The 27,299-nt window shown below is 53.8% G+C and overlaps 1 long non-coding RNA gene across 1 annotated transcript; it reads right to left on the bottom strand.

Moving 5' to 3' along the window:
- Positions 1-7,046: 7,046 nt before the first annotated feature.
- On the bottom strand, positions 7,047-8,836 carry LOC137485301 (uncharacterized). The gene is made up of 2 exons (XR_011005258.1): positions 8,553-8,836; positions 7,047-7,802 (listed from the first exon to the last, which is right to left on the bottom strand). It is a non-coding gene; the product is annotated as an uncharacterized lncRNA (long non-coding RNA).
- Between the last annotated feature and the right edge of the window lie 18,463 nt (positions 8,837-27,299).

A 27,299-nucleotide genomic window follows, 5' to 3' on the forward strand; every position in this document is an offset into this window, starting at 1 on the left:
ATGTGTTTGGGCACCCTAGGAGATTTTTTTTTTCTTCCTTGGTGTTGAGGAAGAAGCTCCCTGTCCCGAGCCTTGACACAGGTCCCACCAAACCCACCTGCAATGGGATATTTTGGAAAAGCAAAAGATAATTTGGAAAGCAGCCTCTTCCCTGGGAACCAGCTTTGATTCCAGGGGTTCTGCCCTGTTGGAATCCCAGCACCTTGTGTGAGCTCTGGATTAGGGGCACAGAGCCATTCCCACAGTCTGTGCTGTCCCCACTCCTGGACACTTCCCTGCTCTTGTGGCTCTGCTTTTCCCTGTCCCAGAACCTCCAGCTCTGCTGCTCCATGGAACCGACCCAAACCTGCCCAGCAATTCCCAGCTCCATTCCTCCAACCAAATCTTTTGACTCGATCCCATTATTCCCTTCCATATTTTTTTAGGCACAGCACCTCTGATCCATCTGGGATCCTGTTGATGCAGCTGGCACGGGGTCGTGGAGGGAGAAGAAAATATTGGAGGAAAATGGAATGAATCCAAAGTCAATTCCATGGTGCTGGCAGGCTTGGGGTGACTCGGGCTGTCCCCTGGAGCAGCAGCACCTGTGCTGAAGGGTGGAGGCCCTTTGGGGTTTGGAGGGGGGTTTGAGGCTCTTTGGGGATGGAGGCTCTTTGGGGTTTGAAGACTCTTTGGGGTTTGAGGCTGTTTTGACAGTTGGAGGTTCTTTGGGGTTTGGAGGCTGTTTGGGGTTTGGAGACTCTTTGGGGTTTGAGGCTGTTTTGACAGTTGGAGGTTCTTTGGGGTTTGGAGGCTGTTTGGGGTTAGGAGGGTGTTTTGTGGTTTGGAGGTTGTTTGGAGGCTCTTTAGAGTTGGAGACTGGGGTTTGGAGGCTCTTTGGGGTTTAGAAATTGTTTGGAGGCTGTTTGGGGTTTGGAGGCTGTTTGGGGTTTGGAGGCTGTTTGGGGTTTGGAGGCTGTTTGGGGTTTGGAGGCTGTTTGGGGTTGGAGGCTGTTTGGGGTTGGAGGCTCTTTGGGATTTAGAGGCTCTTTGGGGTTTGGAGGCTCTTTGGGTTTGGAGGCTCTTTGGGGTTTAGAAGCTGTTTGGAGGCTGTTTGGTGTTTGGAGGCTGTTTGGGGGTTGGAGGCTCTTTGGGGTTGGAGGCTTTTTGGGGTTAGGAAGCTCTGGAGCTCTCCCCTGTCCCAGCCGCATCCAGCAGCAAACGCTTCCCATGGAATCCCTGCAGCTCGAGCTCTGTCTCGGCAAACGAGCCCCGCCTTGGACGCCGCGGGATTACTCAGGGCTGCTAATGAAGGGAGTTAAGCCCGGCTTTATTGCCCGTCACTTATCGCCCCGGCCCCGCAATACCTGCGGGATGCATCAGCGGCCGGATGTGCCGCTTCCCCTGCGGGGAGCGAGCTCACCTGCCTCTCCAGCGCCGGCATCCCATGGCTCTTGCCCACTTTCAATAGAATTTTGCCCAAATTTTTTTGGTTTTGGCAGCGCCGGGCTGCCAGGGTATGAAGCGAAATTCTGCAGTGGGATGAGAGGTGAAATCTCTGGTGGTTTCATCACGATTTTGGTCTCTGTGGAGGAAGCTTCCAGCACCTCCTGATTGCCTCTGCCACCAGAAACGTTCCCAGGCTTCACCCAGCTCCAAACAAATGCCAAGGTGGTGCTGGATTCCGGCTCCTCGCTGCCAGCCTGCAGGGAAGGCTCTGGGAACTGTGGGATTTGCTGATTCAGCTGCTTAACAGGGAATTTTGAGGCATCCAGGGAACAGGGTTACAACACCTGGGCTGGAATTTGCGAGTCAGCTTTGAGCTGCAGTTCAAATATTCTTCGGTTTAGTCTCTGCCCTTAAATCTCCTCTTCAAGCTGGGTCTTAATTCGTCCTTATTTTGGAGCCTGAGGTGCTGCTGAGGCACCACATCTCTGGTGGGTTCAAATGCTGAGAGAATTCCAAGACATGGGAACTGAATACAACCTTAATTATGGAGGTTAATTATTATTGAAGAAATAAGGAAAAAAATAGTCAAAGTATTTGGGACCTACAAGAGCACATGGCTCTGACTTTGTTGATGAAAATGGAATTTTCATTTCAAATGGAATCTTGATGAAAATTTTTCTTGAGGAAAATGATTTCTGAACGTCAGGGTTTCTGGGGGTGTATTTAATGCAGAAAAGGGAATGGGTTCGGTTCTGCCATTTTCCAAACCTGCAATAACTCACCTGGGGGAGAGCTGGACAGGGGTGGGGCTGGAATGGGATGAGGTTTAACGTCCCTTCCAACCCAAAGCATTCCTGTCGCTGCCGTGTGGCAGGGACATCACTCTCCCTCTGGACTGGGATGCTGAAGGAAAGGGAGCTGCTCTTTCCAGGCAGGAATATTCCCCACACTTGTTCCCCAGAGCAGCCCGGAGTCAGCCAGAGCCTGGGCAGGGCTTTGCTAAAACCCACCCTAAGGCTGAGTAGGGCCAGGGGAATTTCGGGAATGGGGTTCCCTGTGGCCCGTGAGAGGGTTTGAAAGGTGAGCAGTGATTCACAGCCATGCATAAAAGAGGGAAATATGATTGAATTCCTTCCCAGCTGAGCCTGGAGCAGCTGGGGAGGTTCCTGCCCTGGAGCTGTCCCTGGGGGCCGGGGAGGGCCCTGCCTGCCCTCTTCATTCCCAACCCGCTCCTGTCCACCCTTTCTCCAACAGAAAACTGTTTTAGAGCTGAAATCAAGGTGATAAACTTCGAAATGAGAGGGAATCTCTGCTCTGACACCCCAGCCCTGCTTCGATCCCATTCCACACCCCATTCCCTCTGGCAGCATTGCCTGCCCATCCTTCCCCTCCACCGGGAAAGCAGAATTCCTGCGGTGCTCCAGGATTCCCGGATTCCCATTCCCATCCCCCCGGCCTTTTGTGGGATTTATAGAGCCGAGTGGGCTGGGAACAAGGCTCAGACAGCGCGGGGATGTGCTGTGCATACTAATGCCAGGATGCTGCCCCTGCCCTGGGGCACTGCCGGGTCAGCCCGGGGGCTGCAGCCTTCAGGGATGTGCTCCTCGCACCCACTGCCTTTGCCAGCCTGGGCAGAGCCCTGGGGATGTGTCCGGCAGGAAAGCTGGGGGGTTTATTGGAAATAAGATGCCACTCCCCTCCCCAGTTCTGCTTCTCTTTCTTGAGGAGAGGAAAACAAGAAAATCCCTTCTTTGCCGTGGCTGGTTTGTGAGTGGAGTGAGGAAGGTGGGATGGAGAGAGGGAGGGGAGGTGGCAAAAGTGTTGTGGGCAGCAGCTGGGTTCATTCAAGCCTGAAGGGTCTGACCCTCCTTGGCAGAAGGGCAGAGCAGAGGAAAAGTTTTCACCAGAGCTCTGGGAGGGCAGGAGCCCGTTCCTGGCTCTGCCACAGATCCCTCTGGCCTGGCACAGCCAAATCCCTTTGCCTGCAGCCCCTGCAGCACTCCGAGACCCATTTTGGTCCATTTTTGCTCCCATTTGGGCAAAGTTTTGTTCTTATTTTGCTGGGTTGTGGGAGGTGTCTCTGGTTTGGGCGAGGTGCAGAGGTGGGTGGTGATTTATGCCCACGGCAGAGGTTCCAAAACATCCCGTTTTTATGGCATCCCCTCTGGCCTGCAGCCCGTTTCCTCCTCATGTTACATCTTGTCTGCTGCCTTTGGGAGAGCTCTGGGGGCAGGGACTGCCGTTCTCTCTTGTCCTGGGCTGCTTTCTGCCTTGGGCCTGCACTCAGAGCAGTGAAACACACGAGGAGCACGAAGAGTTTGGAGGAGGAGCAGGGCAGGATGAGTCCCTGTGCATTTCCTTGGAGATTCACCAGCCTGGCTGGTGCCCTGGGATCCAAATGAAGGATTCCCTGGCTGGGACTGGATGTGATGAGCTCTTTGTGAGGATAAAGTGTTAATGAACTCATCAATGATGGCCTCTGATTGCTGGGGAGGGCTGGACGGGGTCACCTGGAACTGGGAATGGCTGGATGGGGTCACTGGAGCTGGGGAAGGGCTGGATGGGATCACTGGAGCTGGGGAAGGGCTGGATGGGGTCACTGGATGTGGGGAAGGGCTGGACGGGATCACTGGAGCTGGGGAAGGGCTGGATGGGGTCACTGGAGGTGGGGAAGTGCTGGATGGGGTCACTGGATGTGGGGAAGGGCTGGATGGGGTCACTGGATGTGGGGAAGAGCTGGATGGGGTCACTGGATGTGGGGAAGGGCTGGATGGGGTCACTGGATGTGGGGAAGAGCTGGATGGGGTCAGTGGAGCTGGGGAAGGGCTGGATGGGGTCACTGGATGTGGGGAAGGGCTGGATGGGATCACTGGAGCTGGGGAAGGGCTGGATGGGGTCACTGGGGAGAGCTGGATGGGGTCACTGGGGAGAGCTGGATGGGGTCACTGGAGCTGGGGAGAGCTGGAAATGAAGTGGTCCAGGCAGGGTTACCTGGGGTGGACGAAGCTTTGTGGCCCCATCACCTTCCTGGTGATTCCACCCCCATCCCACCCGCTCTGAGGGTGCGCAGCTCGGGGATGTGGCTCCGTGGTGGGATCTGCTCCCGGATAAGCCTGGCAGGGCCAGACCCGAGCCCAGAGAGCAGGGCAAGCTCTCTATGCCCCTGCAGTGACAAATCCCAGCAACACCCACAGTGCATCCAGCCCAGTGAATTTGGGAAAGGAGGGAATTTGGGAAAGGAGGGAATTTGGGCAAGGAATTAATCTGGGAAGGGAGTGAATCTGGGAGAGGAATGGGAGAGGAACCCCTCCTCCTCCCTGGGGCTCACAGACAGTTTAGCTTGGGATGGGGCTTGTAGGGAACAAACGCTGCCTGGGGAGGGGAAAAAAAGAATAATAACCAGAGATCCCCTCAACAGCAACAAGAGCCACCTAAACTCCCCCAGCCCCTCTCCTTTGTGCTCCGTGGCCAGAACCCCCATCCCTCCCCCGGGGCAAGCTGGCCCAGCCCTGCTGTTGCCATGCCGGGCACTTTGGGGTGGCCTTGATTGGGGTGGCCTCGATTTCCCAGGCCCTGTGGCTTGGCAGGGGCTGCAGACGTCCCCGAGGTGCTGGAGCAGGGCTGGGACAGGCCAGGCTGCCTCCAGGGGCCCTGGCAAAGCATTCCAGGGCATGAAAGGAAACAGCCTTCAAAAGGATGTGCCCTGCTTTTTTTGGGTTTTATTATTGTTATTGAGGGGAAAGGTGCTGGGCTGGTGAGAATTCCTAATGAGCTTTGCTCTAGGAAATCCCTTCTCTGGCACTGAGTCCAGAGAAGCCCTTGCTTGATAAAAATCTGTTTTATCATGTTATGCATTGCTTAATTTAAGTTGTAGGGATGTTGTTTGTTTGTTTTCCAGCTCGATTTTTTGAGAGCTGCCTGCCCTCTTCATCCCCAACCTTCATCCTCCCTCTTCATCCACCCCTTCTCCAACAGAAAAGGATTTTAGAGCTGAAATCAAGGTTATAAACCCACAAATGAGAGGGAATCTCTGTGCTGAGAGTTTCTGAATGGGCCATTTGAAGAGTTGCCCCAGTCTGGGGATGGTTGGAGTGTGTGTGATCCTATTCCTGGGGCTGGGGAGGGGAGCAGGGTCCTGGAGGGAAACTTGGTGGCACCAGCATTGACTTAAAGGTGAATCCTGTGCTGCTTCTGCCGTGAAAGCTGAGACTGGATCCCTTTGGGCAACCTCTGAGCCCTTTGGGCAACCTCTGATCCCTTTGGGGATTTCTTGAATTCACCTTGGCTGCTCTGCAGTAGCCCAGAGCCAGGGGCTGGAGGTCCAGGGCCACTGTCCTGGAGCTGGTCACCTTCTCCAGCACAAAGAGCTCCTTTTCTCTCCCACCCTCTGTCCTTTGAAAGACTTTCCACAGAAACTGGGGAGGATTTGAGAGGATGTGCCCCTTATTTTTATAACTCCACTTATTTTTGTATACCCTGTTTTTATACCCCCATTTATTTTTGTATCCCCTCTTCTTTTTATACCCCAACTTATTTTTACATCCCCTCTTGCTCTCAGACTCTCCCCAAGCCCAGGGAGCTCTGGGAGGTCTCTGAGGGTTTTTTTGCCCCCAAACTCCAGTGCTGGGCTCCATCCCTGTGCGTTTTTCAGCCAGCTCCCTCCTCCCTGCAGTGCTGCTGGGGCTGGGGCGCTTCCCAGTCAAACCCGAGGGTGACCCTGCTGCTTGTGGAGGGAGGAAGGAGAGGAGGAGGAGGAGCTCAGAGTCCCCTGCTCTGTCCCTGCTCCTCGGGAGAGCTTCAGAAATCCCTACCTGGGATTTTCCGTTTGCCTCTCCCTGGTTTTGGCTCGGAGCCTCCCGCAGCTCCTGTTTTTGAGCACAAAGCTGTGTTTGCAGGTGAAACCCTACCCCGGGAGCCTGCCCTGCTCCCCTCCCTCCTTGGCCAGCCCAGGGCTGGCGCTTTGGGAGCGGATGTGGGAGTTTCCTCCTCCTGGCCTTCAGGTAACTCACCCACCTGCGGCCCCGGAGTTAAACCCAAACCTGTTTTTGCAGCAGCAGAAAAAAAAAACCAAAAAAAAAAAAAAAAAAAAAAAAAACCACCCAAAAACCCCCCCCCAAAAAAAAAAAAAAACACCAAAAAAAAGAAACCCAACTTGTGCGGAACTGGGCTGGGTTTGCAGGAGCCACTTTTCAGCAAATCCTTCATGGAAATGTCCCGGTGCCCCCTCCCGCCGAGCCCCGGGAGCTGTGCTGGGATGGGGATGGCTGAGCAGGGGTTAACCCTTCCCGCTTTCAGGTTTAGGGATCCAGCCGTGTCCTAGATCTGCACCCCACAGCTTTTGGGGTGCAAAGTGGGAGAGGGGCATGTGCCAGCAGGGTGGAACTATTCTTGGAGAGGGAATTTTTCCGCTTTGTTGTGGGATTGAGCCTCCCAGCCCCACCGAAGGCAGCTTTTAGATGCAAATGCACTTTGCCTCCTGCTTTTTAATGTTTTACTGCTCCTAATTGCCGAGACCGGTTGTAATTTTGGGACGTGGCTGGCTTGCCGAAAACAGCTTCCCCTTGAAAGCGCTTCCCATTGCCGGGGAGATTTGGGATTTCTGATTTCTGCCCTCTCCCTTTTTGGGTTTTTTTTTTTTTTTGGTGTCTCAGGTAAAAGGAAGCAAAGGAGCCGCCCTGGCTCACGTTAGTGCCGGAAAGTCCTGAGGCGCAGGGGTGAAAAATAACACGTGGTAACCTTTGAGGGCTGTGTTTGATTTTGTTGTGTTTTTAGCCCGACTTTGCTGGGAAACAATCACCATTTGGGGCCAGAACACAGCAGCGGCTGCGTCAGCCCCTGGAGCAGCTCCAGGCTGCTCCTGCCCCTCCTGGGTGCCTGCAGGACGCGCCGCCGCCTCTCCACGGCTCTCCTCGTGGGGATGAGCTTTCCAAAACTCCAGCTCTTAACCCTGAGCCTGGATTGCAACACCGCAGCTCCCCCCAAAAGCGGGGAGAGCTCGGTGCAAGCTGTGGAGATGTTATCGTGCCTGTTGCACAACGAGTTATTCCACGGGGGCTCTCCTAGGGAAGCGGGGTTTGGGACGTGCTGTCCCTCCATCCCTCCAGCTGTGTCACCACAAAGTCTCAAGAAAATGCCCCAGCGTGTCAGAGGTGTCAAACCCATCCAATTGCAGCCAGGTGTGTGTGGAGGGATGGAGGGAGAGGAGCAGCTTCTCTTTAAACTCGTTTGAACTGAGCCCCATTTCAGCTCAGGCCTCTTGGACAGCGGAGAGCCCGAGCGTGAAGTGCCACGCTCAGCCAACGCTGTGCTCCCCTTCTCTCACTCTCTCCCCGGCTCCAGAGCACCCGGAATCTCAGCTTTCATCCCAAGCCCAGCTCTGGCTCTGGAGGTTGCAGAGGGAAGCGGAGAACGCCGCTCTCCGAAGAGTCGACGCTTGCAAAACTCAGCGAGGCTTGCAGGGATTTGGCTCTGGCAGCCAGGCAGGAGCGGTGGGGTCTGTCAGGAAACCTGCACAGGGGAAATCTGTGCAGGGCACACTTCGGGTGCCCTCCCTCCAGAGGAGCTCAGGACAGGACGGGCACTGCGGGGAGTGAGTGGCACCAGGCCAGGGGCTCCTGCGGGGGCTGCACGGGGAGGGTGGAACAATCCTGGGGATGGAAATGTCCTTTCCTAAAGGGGCGTTTGGAGCTCCTGGCAGAGGAGCTGAGGCTCCTCCAGCCCCTTCCCCAACCAACAAACTGAGAGATGGTGGTGGTGGCCCCAGGGAGCGCAGGGAGGGGACAGAGGCACGGGTAGAGCTGAAGGGACACCGAGGGACACCACGGGACACGTTTGCCGTCACGCTGCTGCTCCGGGCCAGAGCTGGGAGGTCTCCGAGGGGTTGTAGGTGCCTGAACTCTGGCTGTGGCACCGATTTCCTCCTCCTCACAGTTATTGGCTGCTCCATCTGCACGCTGACCTTGCTGCTGTTTAACTTGGCTGTGGCTGGGGCTGCTGCCTGTTCCCAGCCATGGATTTTTTACCTTCGTGCCAGTTGCTCTGGGGGAAAGGACATAACTTCCCTGACTTGTTTGGGTTGTGGGTCTCCTAACACCCCGAGAAAAAATATCCCAGAGTGCTCTCACCTTATAAAACACACCCTGGCAGAGACTTTCTGTCTGCTCTCTCTTCATGGCAGCGTTCAGCCCAGGCGCCCAGATGAGCGATTTTCCTTTTTGCTGGGGGTATTTCCAAGGCACCAAAATCCTGAGGGATCCCTTTGGAGCTGCTGGTCCCTGAGGGATGACATTCCTGAAGCTGGGAGGGATGGTGGGGGCTGGCTTGCCAGCAAGGAGAATGTTTGGAAGGCTGTGACCCCAGGGATGCTGGTGTGCGGGTCCCACGGGGGTGGCACCGGTGCTTTGCTGGGAATGCCAGAGCTCCAGAGACATTCCAGCAGCTGTGACCACCAGATCCTGGCCCTTTGATACAAACTGTGCCAGGAGATGGGGGATGAAGGGAAAACAGTGCTTGGACCTGCTGGGTGGCTGTGGAGAGGCTGAGAGAGCAGCAGGGCCATCCCGACAGGGGCAGCAGCGTGGCTTGGGCAGGGACACGGCTCCAAAGGACCCTGCAGGGTGGCTGGGGCAGGGACACGGCTCCAAAGGCCCCTGCAAGGTGGTTTGGGCAGGGACACGGCTCCAAAGGCCCTGCAGGGTGGTTTGGGCAGGGACACGGCTCCAATGGCCCTGCAGGGTGGCTGGGGCAGGGACACAGCTCCAGCGGCCCTGCAGGTTGGCTTGGGCAGGGACACAGCCTCAAAGGACCCTGCTCCCTGCTCCAGCCCCTCTGGAGGCTGCGGCTTCCAGCCCGGTGGCAATGAGGGCACCGGAGCCCCGGCGGGGCTGCGAACATAAACCAGCTGAAAATGCCTTTTTGGTCCCGTGTCGCTTGGCCAGGCTCCCGGTGGTGTCCCCGCAGCAGGGACATCCCGGCTCCACGACGAGGGACATTCCTGGCATCCTCCCGGCCCCGGGGCAGGGGCAGCCGGGCGAGTGGCACCCGGGCGAGTGGCCACCCGGGCCGGCAGCCCCTGGCCTGGCCACCGCTCGCTGTGTCCCTGCGCGTCCCGGCCGAGCCCAGGTGCCTCCTCCGCCCCTCGGCGGGCGTTTTAACTTGTTTCCTCCGCCGCCAGGAAACATGACTTTTCCCATTGACGGAATTCAGCGGCGACAATGGCGAGTGACACAATTTCCCCCTCCGAGCATGCCATCGCCCCGCGGCCGGGCCGGGGAGCCCTTCGGGGAGCATCTGCATGACAATGCGGCGGGCTGTGCTACCATTAGCTGCCCTTTTGCTATTAGTACCTAATGAAAATGTAACCATATTTAACCCCCCACAGTCCGAGATTAGCGAGAAAGGGGCCTAAGTGGATTTAATTCTTTTGTATGGCGAGCATCAAACTCTCCATTTTGATTGCCCTGTCCCCTCTTCCCCTCTCCAGCGGGAGAGGGAGGCAGGAAAGCTGGGGAAGGCTAACTCTATCCTCTCAGCTGTCCCCGGCACAATGGGCAAAGTATCTTTTGTGGCATTAACGGCTTTGGCTGGGGGCTGGGGGGAGCCGGGCAGGAGAACAATGTGTGAGAAGCTGAGCCTGTGGGTTTCCCACACGGCCCAATATGTGTCCCCACACCCCCCTCTGGGACAAGCAGACCTGCAGCAGCCCAGCCCACAGCTGATCCCGGCTTGATTGGCTTTTTTTTTTCTTTTTTTTTTTTTTTTTTTTTTCTCTCTCTCTCTCTTTTTTTTTTCTTTCCTCCTTCCTTCCCCCTCTCATTGTGCTCTTGAGAGATGAAAATCCTTTCCTGGCGTGAAAGGAGAGGCGTGCCTTAAATCCCCTCCCTCGGCCGGGCCAGGCATGTCATATGACGGCCAAATCCCCGGGATTAGTGTGTGTGTGTCTGCTGCGTGTCCCGCGGGGGCTGCGGGCGGGGGGATCCCGATATCTATATTCCTGCCCTTCCCCCCCTCTCCAGAGGGGTTTCTCCCGGGATATTTATTCATTGCACCTGCTGGCTGCCGGCCTCCCGCTGCCGGCTTGAAGATGCAACCTTGGGGCAAGGGCAGAACAGTAAATTCCCGACTTCCCCAACCCCCCACAGCCGTGTTTTCCCAAATCCCAAGCGAGGTGGGAGAAAGGCGCCGTCGTTTTGGCTCTGGAGGGATCTCGGAGCTTTCTAAGGAAGTCGTTGGCTGGAGTTTGGGATGAGGGCACAGGTGTGGGTTTTGGGATGCTGCCAGGGCCAGCCCAGCCTCAGTGCAGCCCCCCAGGTCCCCCAGTGGGGCACAGCTCTGGGGGGACTGTCCCAGTCCCACCGTGCTTGTCACGACCGGTGGGAACGGGGATGCTGAGGGTCTGTGCAGGTGGGGAGTCACCACTTGGAGAGGGTCACCTCCTCCTCCTTTCCACCGGGAAGAGCCGAGGATGGGAGCCCTTAATGGGCACATCCTCTGTCGGGAGCAGAGGCCCTTTGGGAGCCGGGAATAGCAGCCATCAGCGCTTAATTCCTGCCTCCGGGGCTTTTAATGCCCCAAATTCCCCGCCGGCTGCCTTTCCCCGAAGCTTTTCTGCCTCGTGCTGCGTCATTTTGTGCTGGGATTGCTGCTTGTGTCATTTTGTGCTGGGATCGCTTCTTTTCCCAAGGAAAGGGTTTTCACAGCCCCCAGCAGCCAAACCAACATCTCCTGAGGGTTCAGGGAGGGAACTGAGATGAGTTTGGCCCCTGGGATCTGGTTTTGGGTGCACAAAGTCTTGCTCAGCAGGCAAAAACCCCTGTGTGGGGCCAGGACAGGGATGAAGCTGTGGGTGATACTCGGGCTCAGTGTAGGGGAATCCAGCACCCCAAACAGAAGGAGCCTGAGGGAGCTGAGCCAGCTGTGCTGCAGTTGAGGTTTGCTCTCCGTGTGGAGCAGTTTGAAGCGTGGAAAGCCCCTCACTTCCAAAGGAAAATCCATCTCAGCTGGGCTGTGCCCAGGGGCTGCTCATGCCTGGCATGGGCTCAGGGCAGGGCTGTGGGGGCAAAAGGCTGCAGTGGCCACCACTGCCGTGGTCAGTGGCCCAGGAGAGGTCAGTGGGATGCTGGTCTGGCCATCAGCCCGTGGGGAAGGTGCTCCAGCCTCCTGTGGGGCGAGAGAGGTCCCCACGAGGAGATGCCCCATTGTGATGAGTGAAAAAAATGTCCCAAATGAGGGGTGAGCAAGGATGGGGAGCCAGGCCTGGGCAGCAGGGGCTGAGAGGGATGGGGATGGGATGGAATGGGGAATGGGGAATGGGGAATGGGGATGGGAATGGGGAATGGGGATGGGAATGGGGAATGGGGATGGGAATGGGAATGGGAATGGGGATGGGGATGGGAATGAGGAATGGGGATGGGAATGGGAATGGGGATGGGGATGGGGATGGGGATGGGAATGGGGATGGGGATGGGGATGGGAATGGGAATGGGGAATGGGGATGGGAATGGGGATGGGGATGGGGATGGGGATGGGAATGGGGATGGGGAATGGGGATGGGGAATGGGGATGGGGATGGGAATGGGGAATGGGGATGGGAATGGGGAATGGGAATGGGGATGGGGATGGGAATGGGAATGGGAATGGGAATGGGGATGGGGATGGGGATGGGAATGGGAATGGGGATGGGGATGGGAATGGGAATGGGGAATGGGGATGGGAATGGGGAATGGGGATGGGAATGGGGAATGGGAATGGGAATGGGGATGGGGATGGGGATGGGGATGGGAATGGGGATGGGGAATGGGGATGGGGAATGGGGATGGGGATGGGAATGGGGAATGGGAATGGGGATGCGGATGGGGATGGGAATGGGAATGGGAATGGGGATGGGGATGGGGATGGGGATGGGAATGGGGATGGGAATGGGGATGGGAATGGGGAATGGGGATGGGAATGGGAATGGGGATGGGGGATGGGAATGGGGAATGGGGAATGGGGAATGGGGATGGGGAAGGGAATGGGGGATGGGGATGGGGAATGGGGATGGGAATGGGAATGGGGGATGGGAATGGGGAATGGGGATGGGGAATGGGGAATGGGGATGGGGAATGGGGATGGGGAATGGGGAATGGGGAATGGGGATGGGGGATGGGAATGGGGAATGGGGAATGGGGATGGGGAGGGAATGGGGGATGGAATGGGATTGGGGAAGGGGAATAATGGGGATGGGAATGGGGATGGGGATGGAGAGCCAGGCCTGGGCAGCAGGAGCTATGCCCAGTGGCATGGGGATGGAGATGGGGAGGGGGCTGTGCAAGGAATGGGAATGGGGATGGGGATGAGGATGAGGAGCCGGCTCTGGAGCAGCAGGGGCCGTGCCCAGTGGGATGTGCAGGGGATGAGGATGGGGATGAGGAGCTGGCTCTGGAGCAGCAGGGGCCGTGCCACCGGCTGTGCTCTCCAGCGGGATGTGGAGCTGAAGTGCCGCAGGCTCGGGCGGGAGGAGAAGCGTGCGAGGGGGTGGGGAGGGCGGCGGGGGGGACGGAGGGGCTGCCGCTTGTGTGAATGTGCCCCCGCGCATTGTTCCGCGGCTTTATTCGGTGGCCTCGATGGGACGGATTTAGAAATCCTAATCAGGGAGCAGTCTCTGCGCCTCCCGAGTGTGACACAACTTGAGCTGCTCCGGGGCGCCTTTGTTCCCTAATGACAGCTGACTTCATGCAGCAGTGGGAACAGTTTGAGCATAACTCCGCACCGCCGGGCTGGCAGCTGCAGCGTTAACTCCTTCTTGCCCACCTGCCCCGTGCAGGGGGATGGACAGCGGGGGCCTGGCATGAGGCAGAGCCCGTGAGGGATGCTCGGCTTCACCTCTGGCACCGCTCCTGGGGGCATGGAGAAGATCAGCTTGCTGGGTACGGCTCTGTCTGTTTGCAGCAAAGTTCCCCAGGGGAAACTGTTTTTCGACTCATTAAGGGTGGAAAAAAAATCTCCAAGTTCATCAAGTCCAACTTTTAATTGAATCCCACCATGCCCGGTAAAGCAGTGAGGTGCTGCAGGTATCCCTTGGGAAGCAGCTCCGCTTATCCCAACCTCGTGGCTGCTGTGGAGGAGGGAGGCCGGGTTTTGGACACTGCCCGTGAGGTTTTGCCGGGCTCTGGTTGCTGGAGGACGCCGCAGCCCCGGCTGAGGGTGAAGCGGCGGCTGCGGGGCATTGACATCACTCGCATTGAAAGTAAAAGGCATTGAGTCATTCCAAGATGTTCCCGGAAGAGCCTCCTGGCCCTGCCAGCACACAGCTCGGCAGCCAGCCTCATTCTCCCTCTGTTGGCCTCCGTTCCTCCCCTGGCAAAGCCGGGCTTGTGCTCCGTGTCCGGCCCGGAGCCCGGGCTGTGCTCGGGATGGGGCTCGCAACAGTTAAAACCCTTCCTTTCCCCCTTCTGTTTGTTGTCAAACCACTGCTGTGACCTGGGAAAATACTTGTGGAAAATTACCCCTATTAAAGGAGGGCGGCAGGGGCGAGGCAGAGCTGGCTGGGCCTGATGGGTTGCAGTCCTGGGTCCCACCCCGGGGCTGGGGCAGCTCTGCCCTGTCACCCCCGGCGGCAGATGGATCCGTCGCGGCTTTCCCAGCACCTGTGTCCCCTCTGCCATCCCGGATCGCGGCCGCCCATGCTTGGCCAGGGTCTCCCTGGCGACGGGGCCACGGGATGCTGTGCAGTCCATTTGTCACCAATTGTCACTGTTTTGTTCTGCCTTGTATGCGCACTCGATTGTGTCACGGGGGAGGTGAGGAGGAGCAATCAGGCCTTGTCTAATGGGCTGCGGGCTCCTGCTGGGGGGAAAAACCGAGAATCTGCTGCCCAGGGAACGGGAAGGAGAACGGAAACGGGAATGGGAACGGGAAAGGGAATGGGAATGGGAAAAGGGAAAGGGAACGGGAAAGGGAATGGGAAAGAGAAAGGGAAAGGGAATGGGAAAAGGGAAAGGAAACAGGAACGAGAAAGGGAATGGGGAAAGGGAATTGGAAAGAGAAAGGGAATGGGAAAGGGAACGGGAAAGGCTGGAGCTGTACCTGCCAGAGCACCCCAGGTGATGCCACTGCAGGATGGATCCTGGAGGGCTGCGGGGGCCACAGTGGGCAGGCAAAGGTCCTTGCCTGGTTTAGGCAGGAATTTGGGTCAGTTTGGCTCTGCAGGGTGGCTGTATCCCGGGAAAAGGGGCAGTGAAGGCAGTGCCAGCACTCCCACTCCTTGGAGTGCCCCCATCCTCTTCCATTGTGACATTCCCCCCTGCTACCTTGGTCCCTGGCTTTGCCATGGAGTTTGTTCCCCCTCAGCCTGGGTTTCCTGCAGGACAGGCACATCCAGGAGGATCCTGATCCCAGGGAAGGCTGGGGCTGGATTAACACCTCCTTCCTGCCCAGCTCCCTGATCCCCCCCCCCCGCCCCCGAGCACTGCTGAAAGGGATTTGATGCATTGTGGATTTTGGTACAACTCTGTCAGCATCTGTCAGCTTTTGGCTGGAGATCTGTCAGCTTTTGGAACCTCATACTAAACTATATATGTATATATTTAAATATTTAATTTTCCCCCTCTGCCTCACCATCCCCAGTGCCATGATTCACATCTCCCTTCTTGGCTTCCCCTTTTTTTTTTTTTTTTTTTCCTTTACTCTTCCAGCTCCAAGAGCCACCAGGACTAAAGCAGAGCTCTGGCCAGGTCCAAGCCTCAGCACCCCCACTCAGGTTTTGCTGTAAACCCTCAGCTCAGCCCAAGGCATTTACGGGAATGCAGGGAGGGAGGTGGGAAAGCTGCAGCACTCAGCCCCAAACCCCGCAAGCTGAGGCGCTTCCAGTTTGGCTCCCAGAGCTGAAACCCCACGGAGGCAAGGGCAATGAGGGTGTCCCTGGCAAGGCAGCAGGATCCACAGAGCTTTTCCAGCACCTGGGGTTTGGCAGGTTCCTTTCCTCATCCCCTGCTGGCCATCAGGCCGTGGCTCCAAAGCAATCCCGCTCTTTTGGCTCTGCAGGATGGGGGAGCCTCAGGGTGGCTGTGCCATGATACCACCCCGGCCTTGGATTTTGGGGGGTTTTGGGTGTTGTGCCTGTTGCCCACCCAGATTTTACTGTCTCTGAGCCTGGCAGGAAACTGAACAGGGGCTGGATCCAGCTGAAACGGGGCCAGGAGAGCAGGTTCTGGCCTGGAAAATTGGTGTTGAGGGAGAAGATAAAGCAGGGAAGAGTGGGAGGGTGAGGTGAAGGATGGGGTGAGCTTTGGGAGCTTTGCAGTGATGCCTCCAACCTCAGCAGCCACCAGCACCAGGCAGGGTTTTGGGAGAGCCCCATGGGGCAGCTCCTCATTCCCAGAGATCCCCGGTGGGATCCTAGGAAGGTCACAAAGTTCCAGGAGCTTCTCCAGAAAAGGAGAATTTTCTCTTTCACATGCTCAACACAGTGGAGTGAATAAGAGAAGGACTGAAAGCAGGGAAAGAGGACCCCAAACAAAGCTGCATTTCCTCAGATTTGTTTTTTTTCTCCTAAAAGAACAGGGGTGAAATTGCTCCTCAGCCGTGCTGGGAGAAGCATCCCAGCAGTTATTTCTCTCAGGGAGCTGCTCCCTTCACCCTCCTGGGTGTGATGGAAGAAGGAGCACGTAACCCTGGCCTGGGGGGAGTTTTATCTCCCTTTCCAGTGAGGTGTGGGGCAGCACAAAGCCAGCCTCCAGCAGGGCTCCTATTTTATTTTTGAGTGGGAACAGCTGCGGAGCAGAAAATCCACCTGGAAGGTGTCACCTGCCAGAAAGAGCTCCAGGGTGCCTGAAAGGAAACCAGATCACCCAGTTCAGCCTGGGTTTGTGTTAATCCCTCCTTCGGGGTGTCCTCTGCCTGCCCAGCATGGAAGGAGCATCTCCTTCCCACTGCTCGCTCCCCTGGCACTGCAAAGGGAACTTGGGGCCTTTTTTTTGGGGAAGTTTTGGGTTGGAGGTACATCCACTGTGTGTATTTGGGGCTCTCACTCTGTGCCCAGGGATGGTTTTGGGGTGTTTGGGGCTGGTTGTGGGGTCTCAGTGTCGAAGGTGGTCATGAAAGGGGGGCTGCAGCAATGGGAGAAGAGAAAATGGAATTTTAACCACAATTAAGTTCAAAAGGGAAGAAATTGGGTTTGTATGGGCAGGATGCTGGTGCTGAGCAGGGCCAGCCTGGCAGCCCAAATTTCATCAGGCAGCTCTCCCTCCTCATCCCTGTTTTCCACCAGGTGCTTTCCCCGAGCCAAGCTACTCCCACCCCACTGCTGCGCGGGTTCCTCACTGCTTTTCACGATCCCAAAAAGCCCTGGGTGATCCCTGTCCTGCTGCCTCCATCCCTTTGGGCTCATTGCTGCTTTTCAGGATCCCAAAAAGCCCTGGGTGACCCTTGTCCTGCTGATCCCAAAAAGCCCTGGGTGATCCCTGTCCTGCTGATCCCAAAAAGCCCTGGGTGATCCCTGTCCTGCTGATCCCAAAAGGCTCTGGGTGATCCCTGTCCTGCTGATCCCAAAAGGCTCTGGGTGATCCCTGTCCTGCTGATCCCAAAAGGCTCTGGGTGATCCCTGTCCTGCTGATCCCAAAAAGCCCTGGGTGATCCCTGTCCTGCTGTTTCCATCCCTTTGGGCTCTCCTCTGTTTTCAGGATCCCAAAAAGCCCTGGGTGATCCCTGTCCTGCTGATCCCAAAAGACTCTGGGTGATCCCTGTCTTGCTGCCTCCATCCCTTTGGGCTCCCCGTTTTTGCCAAATCCCTCCCTGGGCGGATCCGTCCGTGCCAGAGAGAGGAAGCGCCGGGGATGATGCAAATGGGTTTTGTCAAAATATTTTTGGAGGGAATAAAAATAGCTCCGTGAGCCAGATCTATTTCTGTTCCTGGGAAGGAGAGGGCTTGTTGGGGCTGTTTGCTCCAGGTGCTGCTGGAGCAGGGCTGGGAGCAGGAAGGGCTGGGTGAGCCTCGGCTTTGGACGGCAATCCGCTGGTTTCCCACAGCGGCGGTGCCTGGAAGAGGAGGTCAGTGTCTCCCGGCTTTCCTGGCTCCTGGATGCTCCTGTCCAGCCTCATTCCTCCATCCCAGCTGGAAGACTCAGCCTGGCTCCCATTCAAATCCGCTCCTGGAGCGATAATGGGAACATATCCACCCTGATGGGGCTGATCCCGCAGATAGAGGGGAATTCCTGCCGCCAGGATATCCCAGCCCCGGGGCTGGGGATGCCCTTCCTGCCTGGAGAAGCCCTGGAGCTGTTGATAAAAAAGGATTTTGGTGGGGATTTTAAAACGTTTTTCAGTGGGTTTTCGCAATATTTTGTCGTTTGTTTATTCCCACGACAGGCACCGGGATATTGTCCCTGGGGGGTGTCAGGAGAATTCCTGGCTCCTGCATGTCCACCTTTGTGACCTCACCTGTCCATGCTGAGGTCCTGGTAAATTCCATCAGGTTTTCCAGGTTTCCCATTCCCAGCACTGGTTTTCCCTCATTTTTTTATCCTGCCTTGGAATTTTGCCGTGCATCCACTGAGGGCTCTCAGCAGGGACTGATCCAGGGGGAGCTGAAGGTCTGGGATGGAATTCCCAGATTTGGGATGGAATTCCCAGCTCTGGGATGGAATTCCCAGATTTGGGATGGCATTCCCAGTTCTGTGATGGAATTCCCAACTATTTAATGGAATTCCTAGATCCGTGATGGAATCCCCAGCTCTGTGATGGAATTCCCAGCTCTGTGATGGAATCCCCAGATTTGGGATGGAATTCCCAGCTCTGTGATGGAATCCCCAGCTCTGGGATGGAATTCCCAGATTTGGGATGGAATTTCCACCTCTGGGATGGAATCCCCAGCTTTGGGATGGAATTCCCAGCTCTGTGATGGAATTCCCAGCTCTGTGATGGAATCCCCACCTCTGGGATGGAATCCCCAGCTTTGGGATGGAATCCTCAGCTCTGGGATGGAATTCCCAGCTCTGGGATGGAATTCCCAGCTCTGTGATGGAATCCCCAGCTTTGTGATGGAAATTCCCAAATTTTTAATGGAATTCCCAGCTCTGTGATGGAATCCCCAGATTTGGGATGGAATCCCCAGATTTGGGATGGAATCCCCAGCTCTGGGATGGAATCCCCAGCTTTGGGATGGAATCCCCAGCTCTGGGATGGAATCCCCAGCTTTGGGACATCTTGGCTGGAGGCTGGAATGTCCCTTTGGGAGAGCTGCACCTGGAGCTGCACCTCTGGCATGCACAGAGCTCTGGGGTGACTTCTATCCCACAAGTGCATTATCCTGCTTTTTGTTGACCCTTGGGATGGGTTTTGCCCAAGGGGAAGGACAATCTTTGGGTTTGGGGAGCTCACAGCAGATGGTGCTGGAATTCCAAGAACCAGTAATTCCATGGTGGGCTCCAGGGGCAGAGGGAGGTGATGATTTTAAATTGACCTGCTTGGGAATTTTCCAACCAAATCTTGACTCTTCCTCTCCCAAAATTTTAATGAATTCCTCTTCCTGGAAAAAAGTTTGGCTTTGAATTTTAGGATTTTTCCATCTCTAAAATGCTTTCTCCTCCATCCTTCTCCCCTTCCTTGCATTTTCCCTTTTACTTCTTTGTTTTTTACTTTTTTTGTTTCCTGTTGTCTGAGCGTAGCAAAAAATGGGAAAAATAATTCCAAGCAGAAATAAAGAACCTGGAAAAGTCTGAAAGTTTTCATTTGGTTCCTTATTGAAAATGAGAATGATTCCTTTGTTTGAAGGGCTGCCAGGGTTTGATTTCCATCCAGAACAGCCCTGACCTGTTGGAGATGCCTCGGGATTCAGGTGGTGACCACTCCAGCCTTGTCCAGGGCCACCTTCCAGGGGCCAGAAAGGAGCAGGGATGGTAAATGGAGAAGGGAAGACTTTTATTGCTCATTTTTCCGTGGTATTTTCCTGCCTGGCGCCCTGGATGAGCAGAGAAGCTGCTGGCCCATCTGTTTCCAGCACCATTAAAGGCCTCTGACTGCATGTGGCCCTCAGAAATAAAATAAAAATAAGACCCTTTGCACTGAAAATGTCAAAGGCTCTTTGATCCTGGCCGCCCCCCAGCTGGGCCCACATCCTCCCAAAGCTGAGCAGGAGGAGAGGGTTCCCACCACTCTGCCCCGTTTTTTGGGAAAAGAAGGAAGCTCAGCACTTGGGGTTGGTGACCTCTGAGTGCTGCTCCCCTGGAATTCTCCTCCATCCCCTTCCCTGTGGCTGCCCACACGGGGCTGGGGCGCAGGAGGGAAGGGGTTAAAGCCTGTTTGACAGGGGCTGGGAGGAGGGAAGGGTCTGCCGGGGGTCTGGGGGCAGAGCTGGGCCAGCAGGATGCGATTAATGACCCCGAGATTGCTCCAAGATGGGCTGGCTGCTCCCTAGCCCTGCAAGGCGTGGAGCTCCATCCCGCTGGCCGCCCGTGGGGGCTCAGCTTCTTCGGGATGCACCACAAAAATCCAGCAGCAGTTTGGCACCACTGCTCCTCCGTGGAGAGAGCTGGGCTGGGACTGCAGCCTCTGGGGAGCTGGGCTCCTCAAAAGGACATTTTGAAGGACACCTATGGAAAGGCAGGGCCTGCTGGACATGAGAGCTCCTTCTGTTTATCAAACTCAGGGATAGCAGAGGCCCTGCTGTGTTGGAGAGGGGAAGGAAGGGGTTTTAATTTAGGAGAAAAGGCTGGTTATTTCCTTCCTAAAACCTTGGAAGTGTTTGGGGCCGGGTTTTGGAGAGTTGGGGTTGATACAAGGCTGTGCCCAGAGTGTGGGGCTGGTTCTCCGTGGGGGGTCTGGGCATTGGGGCTGGATAGGTGATCCTGATCCTGATCCCATTTGTGATCCCATCCCGATCCTGATCCTGATCCCATTGTGATCCTGATCCTGATCTCATTGTGATCCTGATCCCAATCCTGATCCTGATCCTGATCCTGATCCCAGTCCTGATCCTGATCCCATCATGGTCCCATCCTGATCCTGATCCTGATCCTATTGTGATCCCGATCCTGATCCTGATTCCAATCCTGATCCTGATCTCAGTCCTGATCCTGATCCCGATCCCGATCCCATCCTTGTTCAGATCCAGGCTCATAATCCTGTCTGGGACCACTTTCCTGGAGTGTGGAAAGGTCTCACTCTGTGGGGTCAGGTGGCTCCCGGGATCACAGTTGTTGGGGTGTGAAGATGCTTGGAGAATGGGGAATAGGAATTTCTGTACCCCAGCCTCAGTTTTAGGTAGGACAGGCCTATCAACTGCCTCAAATATATAAAAAACCTATTATAATTAAGATTTTCCCCCCAAATATTTGAAGCAGAGAACGTTTCAGGGGTTTGTGAGAAGCTTTTCTTGTCCCTCCCTGCCCCTTGTGTGGAATTCCTGGTGGCTGGGTCCCATCCATGTCTCCGGGGGGGTTTGGTGGGGGCTCGTGCAGCCCCACGGGTGGTCCCAGGGCCTGTCCTGCTCTTCCCAGGCTGTTGGCTCCTCACTCATCCCTTGCTTTGGCCCTTCCCACATGGCTGGAGGTGGCTGGGAGGCACAGGGGATGCTCCTTTTTATTGCAAACAGACTTTTTGGGAAGGGCTCCCTCCTCCTCTGGCCACTCAGACCTTGGAAATTCAGCCCTGGCCACCCATTGTGTCACCTTCCCTCTGTTCTCCTCCTCCTCCTCGCCCCATTCCTGCTGGAATTTTAGGAGCTTTTTTTTTTTTTTTAATTTCTTTTTTCAAAGATTTTTCAAATCTTTGTTCTCTTTTCTTGCCAGAGAAGCGATTTTGCAGCACGGCAAAAAAACCCCAGTGGATTTTGGGGTGGATCCCTCTGAGGACACAAAGGAACAGCACAAATTCCCAAACTGCCCCTGCTCCCTCCGTGTGGGGCTGCTCAGAGTCCCCTGGTGCTACTGGAGACACAGAAATAAGTGGAAAAACCACTCGGTTTCCCCGGAGATGTGCTCTGGGTAGGGCATTATTATTTTTTTTTGGCTAACCAGGCCTCCCCAGCAGCTGTTGAGCAATCCCTGGTCCTCCCAAAACAAACAGGGAGCAGCTCTGGTGGCCAAATGTTGCAGGCTCTGCTGGAACGAGTGTCAGTGTCAGCACAGTGCCTGCGGCTGCTGAGCACAACAGCTGCACTTCCACATCCTCCTCCTCCTCCTCCTGCTCCCGGGGACATCGGGAGCGGAGCTGGGACAGGGGACTCCGGGCTGGAATCCCAAAGGAGGATGCTGGAGGATAAAGATGTTGGATGTCTTTAATATGAAAGAAATCATATTGAATAATTAAGGAAATTAAATTAATTATATGATATGATATTATATTATATTAGCCATATATATCAATATTTCAATATTGATCTATATATACACATATATCCAAATTTTCAATATAGATATATTATATATCATATAATATGTAATATATAAAATATAAAATATAAAACATAAAATATAATATATAATATATAATATATAATATATCATAGGTTATATGTTATATGTTATATGTTATATGTTATATATAGTATATATAATTATATGTACTATTATATTATATATAATTATATATACTATACTATATATTATTATAGTATTATAATATAACTTAATTAATAATATAATTAAATAAATAATATTAATTAAATAAACGAATGAACATTCAGCTACAGAAATGATATTTAATACGATCCGTTCTTTAATATGAAAGATTTAGGGGGTTTATCCCATAAGTGGAGGTTGGTTTTTATTCCCAGCTCATCTTCCCGTGGCTTGGTGGCTCCTTTGGGCTTTGTGTCGGGTCTGCATCCCAGATCCTGGGCACAGCTCGCGGCATCCTGGGAGCGCTTCCCAGGCGACAATGACCCCAAAACTGGGCCGGATTCAGCCGCGACACCGCAGCCGCGCTGCTGGCTCCTCCCCAGGACAGCGAGCCTGGCTCGGGCAGGATCCGGGCAACAGCTGGCCCGGGGGCTGGCCCGGGAGCCCTTCCCGGGAAACCTGCTCCACGCCGCCCTGGAGCTGTCCTCAGCCCTTCTCCCCCGAGAATCGCCGGCATTGCTGTTATTTACTGCATTTTCCATGCCCTTATTTATTTACTGCATTTTCCATGCTCTTATTTACTGCATTTTCCAGCCTGCTCCAGCCGGGCTGCTGAGGCTTCGCTTTCATTCCGAGAGCTCTGTTCCTGCTCTGTTCCCGCTCTATTCCTTCTTTATTCCTGCTCTATTGCTGCTCTGTTCCTGCTCTATTTCCTCTCTATTCCCTCTCTATTTCTGCTCTATTCTCTCTCTATTCCTGTTCTATTCCCTCTCTATTCCTGCTCTATTCCCTCTCTATTCCTGCTCTGTTCCTGCTCTATTCCCTCTCTATTCCTGCTCTATTCCCTCTCTATTCCTGTTCTATTCCTGCTCTGTTTCCTCTCTATTCCCTCTCTGTTCCTGCTCTATTCCCTCTCTTTTCCTGTTCTATTCCTGCTCTATTCCCTCTCTATTCCTGTTGTATTCCTGCTCTGTTCCTGCTCTATTCCCTCTCTATTCCTGCTCTATTCCCTCTCTATTCCCTCTCTGTTCCTGCTCTATTCCCTCTCTTTTCCTGTTCTATTCCTGCTCTATTCCCTCTCTATTCCTGCTCTATTCTCTCTCTATTCCTGTTCTATTCCCTCTCTATTCCTGCTCTATTCCCTCTCTATTCCTGTTCTATTCCTGCTCTGTTCCTGCTCTATTCCCTCTCTATTCCTGCTCTATTCCCTCTCTTTTCCTGTTCTATTCCTGCTCTGTTTCCTCTCTATTCCCTCTCTATTCCTGCTCTATTCCTGTTCTATTCCTGTTCTATTCCCGCTCTATTCCTGCTCTATTCCTGTTCTATTCCTGCTCTATTCTCTCTCTATTCCTGCTCTATTCCTGCTCTGATCACGCTCTATTCCTGCTCTATTCCTGTTTTATTCCTGCTCTGTTCCCTCAGCCCAGGGCAAGCTCCAGATCTGCTCCCTGGCTTTGCAGATCTGTGCAAAGAGAGCGAAAATTACCTGATAAAAGATTTTTTTTTTTTTTTTTTTTTTTTGCTGCTCAGGGAGCCTTTCGCAGAGGTGCAAACTGCTGGATTGCAGCGTTTGCAAACAGCTTTTGCTTTTCAGAGACAATAACACAAAAAAAGAAAAAAACAAAAACAAAAAAAAAAAAAAAAAAAAAAAAAAAAAAAAAACAAAAAAAACCCCAAAAAACCGAGAGGAATAAACGCAAAAGCCCCACGGGAGAAGCTGGAGCCCGGCCAGGACGTGGGGCTGGGGCTCTTTAACCCTTTCAGAGCTGCTTTTCCCTGCACAGGGGAGGTGTGGTATCGCGGCTGGAGATGCTGCAGGTGCAAAGCTTTAAGGGGAATATCACACCAGCGGTTTAGTCAGGGCTTTGCCGTTAATCCCAATGTTTAGTGGGGTTTTTCCTTCATTTTAAAGCTGCTCTGGCTGTTCCTTGGGTTTGTAAAAGTCCAGGTGTGGGATCGTGGCTGGAGCTGCTGCAGGTGCAAAGCTCTAAGGAGAATATCAAGAATTTATTCAGGATTATGCTATTTATCCAAATATTTAATATTTTTTTCTTCTTTTAAACTAATTTTTGCTATTTCTTGAGTTTCTAAAAATCCAGATGTGTGCTGTGGCCACCGACATTTGGGCCACCATGAGGAGAAGCCCCTGAACCCCATAATTTTTAGGCTGGAACAGGTTTTTTTTTTTTGAAGCTCAACGTGAGCCTTGCATAAAGCTCTTAAAATTAGTGCTGCCTTTCAAGCCCAAGGGCCGGAATAAGGTTTACAAGCCATAAAAGCCTCTTATCAAAGTTGATTTCCTCCAACGCACCTTTCATCTTTTATAGTATTTGCTTTTCAAATCCTTGAACTTAAAAGGATTAAACAGGTTAAAAGAAAAAAAAAAAAAAAAAAAAAAAAGGGAGGGACGAGAGAAAACAAACAGGAGGGAAGATGGATTGAGTCTGGATTAGGGGAGGCCCGGATGAAATATGAATTAGGAGAAAGTCCAAACAAAGAGTTGTCATTTTTCTGAGCTGCTGAGCATTAACTGCAGGCCCAGCTTTAGGGAGTATTTGATTTCTCGGGTTATTTTTTCACTTTGCAGAAGGAATGGAGCAGGGAGCAGCCGAGCAGGGCCACATTGGGAATTTCTGCTGTTCCTTTGAGTCCTTGCAGTGATCCACCCCAAAATCAACTCTTTTTTTTTTTTTTTTTTTTTTTTTTTCCCTGCTGCAAAATCACTTCCTTGGCAAGAAAGGAGAACAAAGATTTACCCAGGGAAAAAAAGCTCCTAAAATTCCAGGAGCTGGGAGAGGGATCTGTGATATCCTCTCCTCTCAGGGAACTGGAAATGCATCTTGGAGGGATTTTGGGGACTTTTCCAGGACTTCCCTGGACACAGCAGGGGCTGGAGCAGGGAGGGGCAGAAACCTGGGCTGGTTCTGGCTCTGCTCCCTCCTACAGGTTTTGGGGCTGAGGAAAGACTTTGGGACTGAAAAAAGATTCTGGGGGTGATAAAAGATTTTGGGGCTGAGAAGAGGTTTGGGGGCTGAGAAAAGATTCTGGAGCTGATAAAAGACTTTGGGGCTGAAAAAAGATTCTGGGGGTGATAAAAGGTTCTGGGGGTGATAAAAGATTTTGGGGCTGAGAAAAGATCTTGGAGCTGACAAAAGACTTTGGAGCTGATAAAATATTTTGTGGCCAATAAAGGTTTTAGGGCTGAGAAAAGATCTTGAAAATTATAAAATATTCTGGGGATGATAAAAGATTTTGGGGCTGACAAAAGGTTTTGGGGCTGAGGAAAGTTTTTGGGACTGACAAAAGGTTTGGGGGCTGATAAAGGTTTTGGGGCTGAGAAAAGATTTTGGAGCTGATAAAAGATTCTGGGGATGATAAAATATTTTGGTGCTGATAAAGGTTTTGGGGCTGAGAAGAGGTTTTGGGGCTGATAAAAGGGTTCAAGACTTCCTCCCATAGAGCAAAATCCTGTGACTGGAGGCTCTGAAACTCTTTGCAGAAGTGAGGCTGCAAATCCCACTGCCAGGGAATGGGACTTTGCCCTTTGGGAAGTTAAATCCCTTCTGGAAATGGGGCTTGGGAATTTCTTGGAGCCATAAATCCACCTTTATTCTGCCTTTCTGAGCTGATCTTTTGCTCTGCCCCGTGCTGAATGTGCTGCTCTCAGTGGGATCAGAGAATCCGGGAGTTTTCCCCTGGCTCTGCTGGAATTATTTGAAAATCAGCTCCTATTTTACAGCTTTTCTGGGGAAAACGACTCTTCTCAGTGCCTTTTACATGAACCTGCTCCCATCTCCTGCCCGAGGAGCAGGGAAAAGCAGCAGGGAAGGGGAAGATTCCAGGAGAGGGGCTCAGATCCAGCCCAGCTCCTCCACTGAGGTATCCTGGGCCAGCTCTCCCTTCTTCCCCCAGCCAGCAGCGTCCACCCAGACCCAGCAGAAACCCCTCGAAGGTGTTGATTTGGGAGCAGGAAAAGCTTTTGGAGCCTTCCTGGCTGCTGTGAGGCTTTAGGGAAGACAGAACTCACCTGGGCTCTGCCCTCCTGTCCCGTGTGCTTGGTGGGAAATCATCCTGAGGCTGCCTGGGCTGGGGCTTTCATTTGTTTTATTGAGTTAAAAGTATTCTATGGGAGGAAAATCCTTCCCTTTAATTTATTTTTATTGGGTTAAAAGTATTCCATGGAAGGAATGCTTCCCTGAAAATCTGAGCCTGCTTTGCTCCAAATTATTGGAGTTTGAAGTGGGAGAGGAGGATGAAAAATCTGAGCCCGGCTTGCTCCAAATCCTAGGAGTTTTGGGGAAGATGAAGATCAAAATCTGAGCTTGATTTGCTCCAAATTGTTCCCTGGGAGGGTGGGGAGACCCTGGCACAGGTTATTCCATGGCTGCCCCATCCCTGGACGTGCCCAAGGCCAGCTTGGAGCATCCCTGAGGTGTGGGGTGGGATTGGGATGAGCTTTAAGGTCCTTTCCAACCCCAAACCTTCCGCAAAAAGATGGAGCCCATGGACGGGGGGGATGCAGGGGGCTGTCAGGGGAGCGCAGCACCCATTAATTAATTAATTAAAATCTCCGAGCCGTGCGGAGCGCGGTTTGCCTTGGCTAAAACCAGTGTGAGAAACTTGCTCGCGGCGTTCCTGCGTCGTCGGGGCTGAAGTGTTGTCATCCGAGGCTGCTTTGCATGACAATGCCCGCGCCTCTAATTATGCACAAGGATGCTAATGGGGCCGGAGCGGGCTGCATCGCCATGGGAAAAGTCTCTGTTTGGCCGGGGAGGGGGGAGAGGGAGAAAGAAAATCCACCCAAACAAAACAAACCATGACAGTTCGGGCAGGGAGGAGGAACGGGGGCGAGCAAGGGGGCGGCAGGCAGCGGAGGGGAAGGAGAGGATGGAGCTGACAAGGCTCAGGTTTGGCTTGTTTTGGGGGTGGTTTCTCAGTGTCTGTGCTGCCTGGAGGGGTAAGGTGGCCAAAATCAGCTCTGCGGGGCTGATATCTGCAAGAAAATGGTGCAAAATGGGGTCTGTGGCTCGCAGGCACCAAAGGAATTGTTTGTGCAGCGCAGCAGGAGCTAAAAGTGGGGGAAACTGAGGCACGAGGCACGGAGGAGCTCAGCTGTGCCTGGATGCCAGAGGTGGGCACGGGAAGGGATCCAGCCTTGCTTTTCCCCCTTTTCCAAGTGCCTCCATCGTTCCTTTGTCTTCCTTTCTTACCCCGGCGTTGCTCCAAGGAGCAATCCCTGTTTTGTTACCAAAATAAATGGAAATGAAGGCTTTTGCCCACTGCTCTTCCCAAGGGTTTCCAGATCATTTCCCAAGGCTCTTTTCTGGATTTTTCCAG

This window comes from Anomalospiza imberbis, chromosome 19 (assembly GCF_031753505.1).
Source record: "Anomalospiza imberbis isolate Cuckoo-Finch-1a 21T00152 chromosome 19, ASM3175350v1, whole genome shotgun sequence".
NCBI classification, from domain to species: domain Eukaryota; kingdom Metazoa; phylum Chordata; class Aves; order Passeriformes; family Viduidae; genus Anomalospiza; species Anomalospiza imberbis.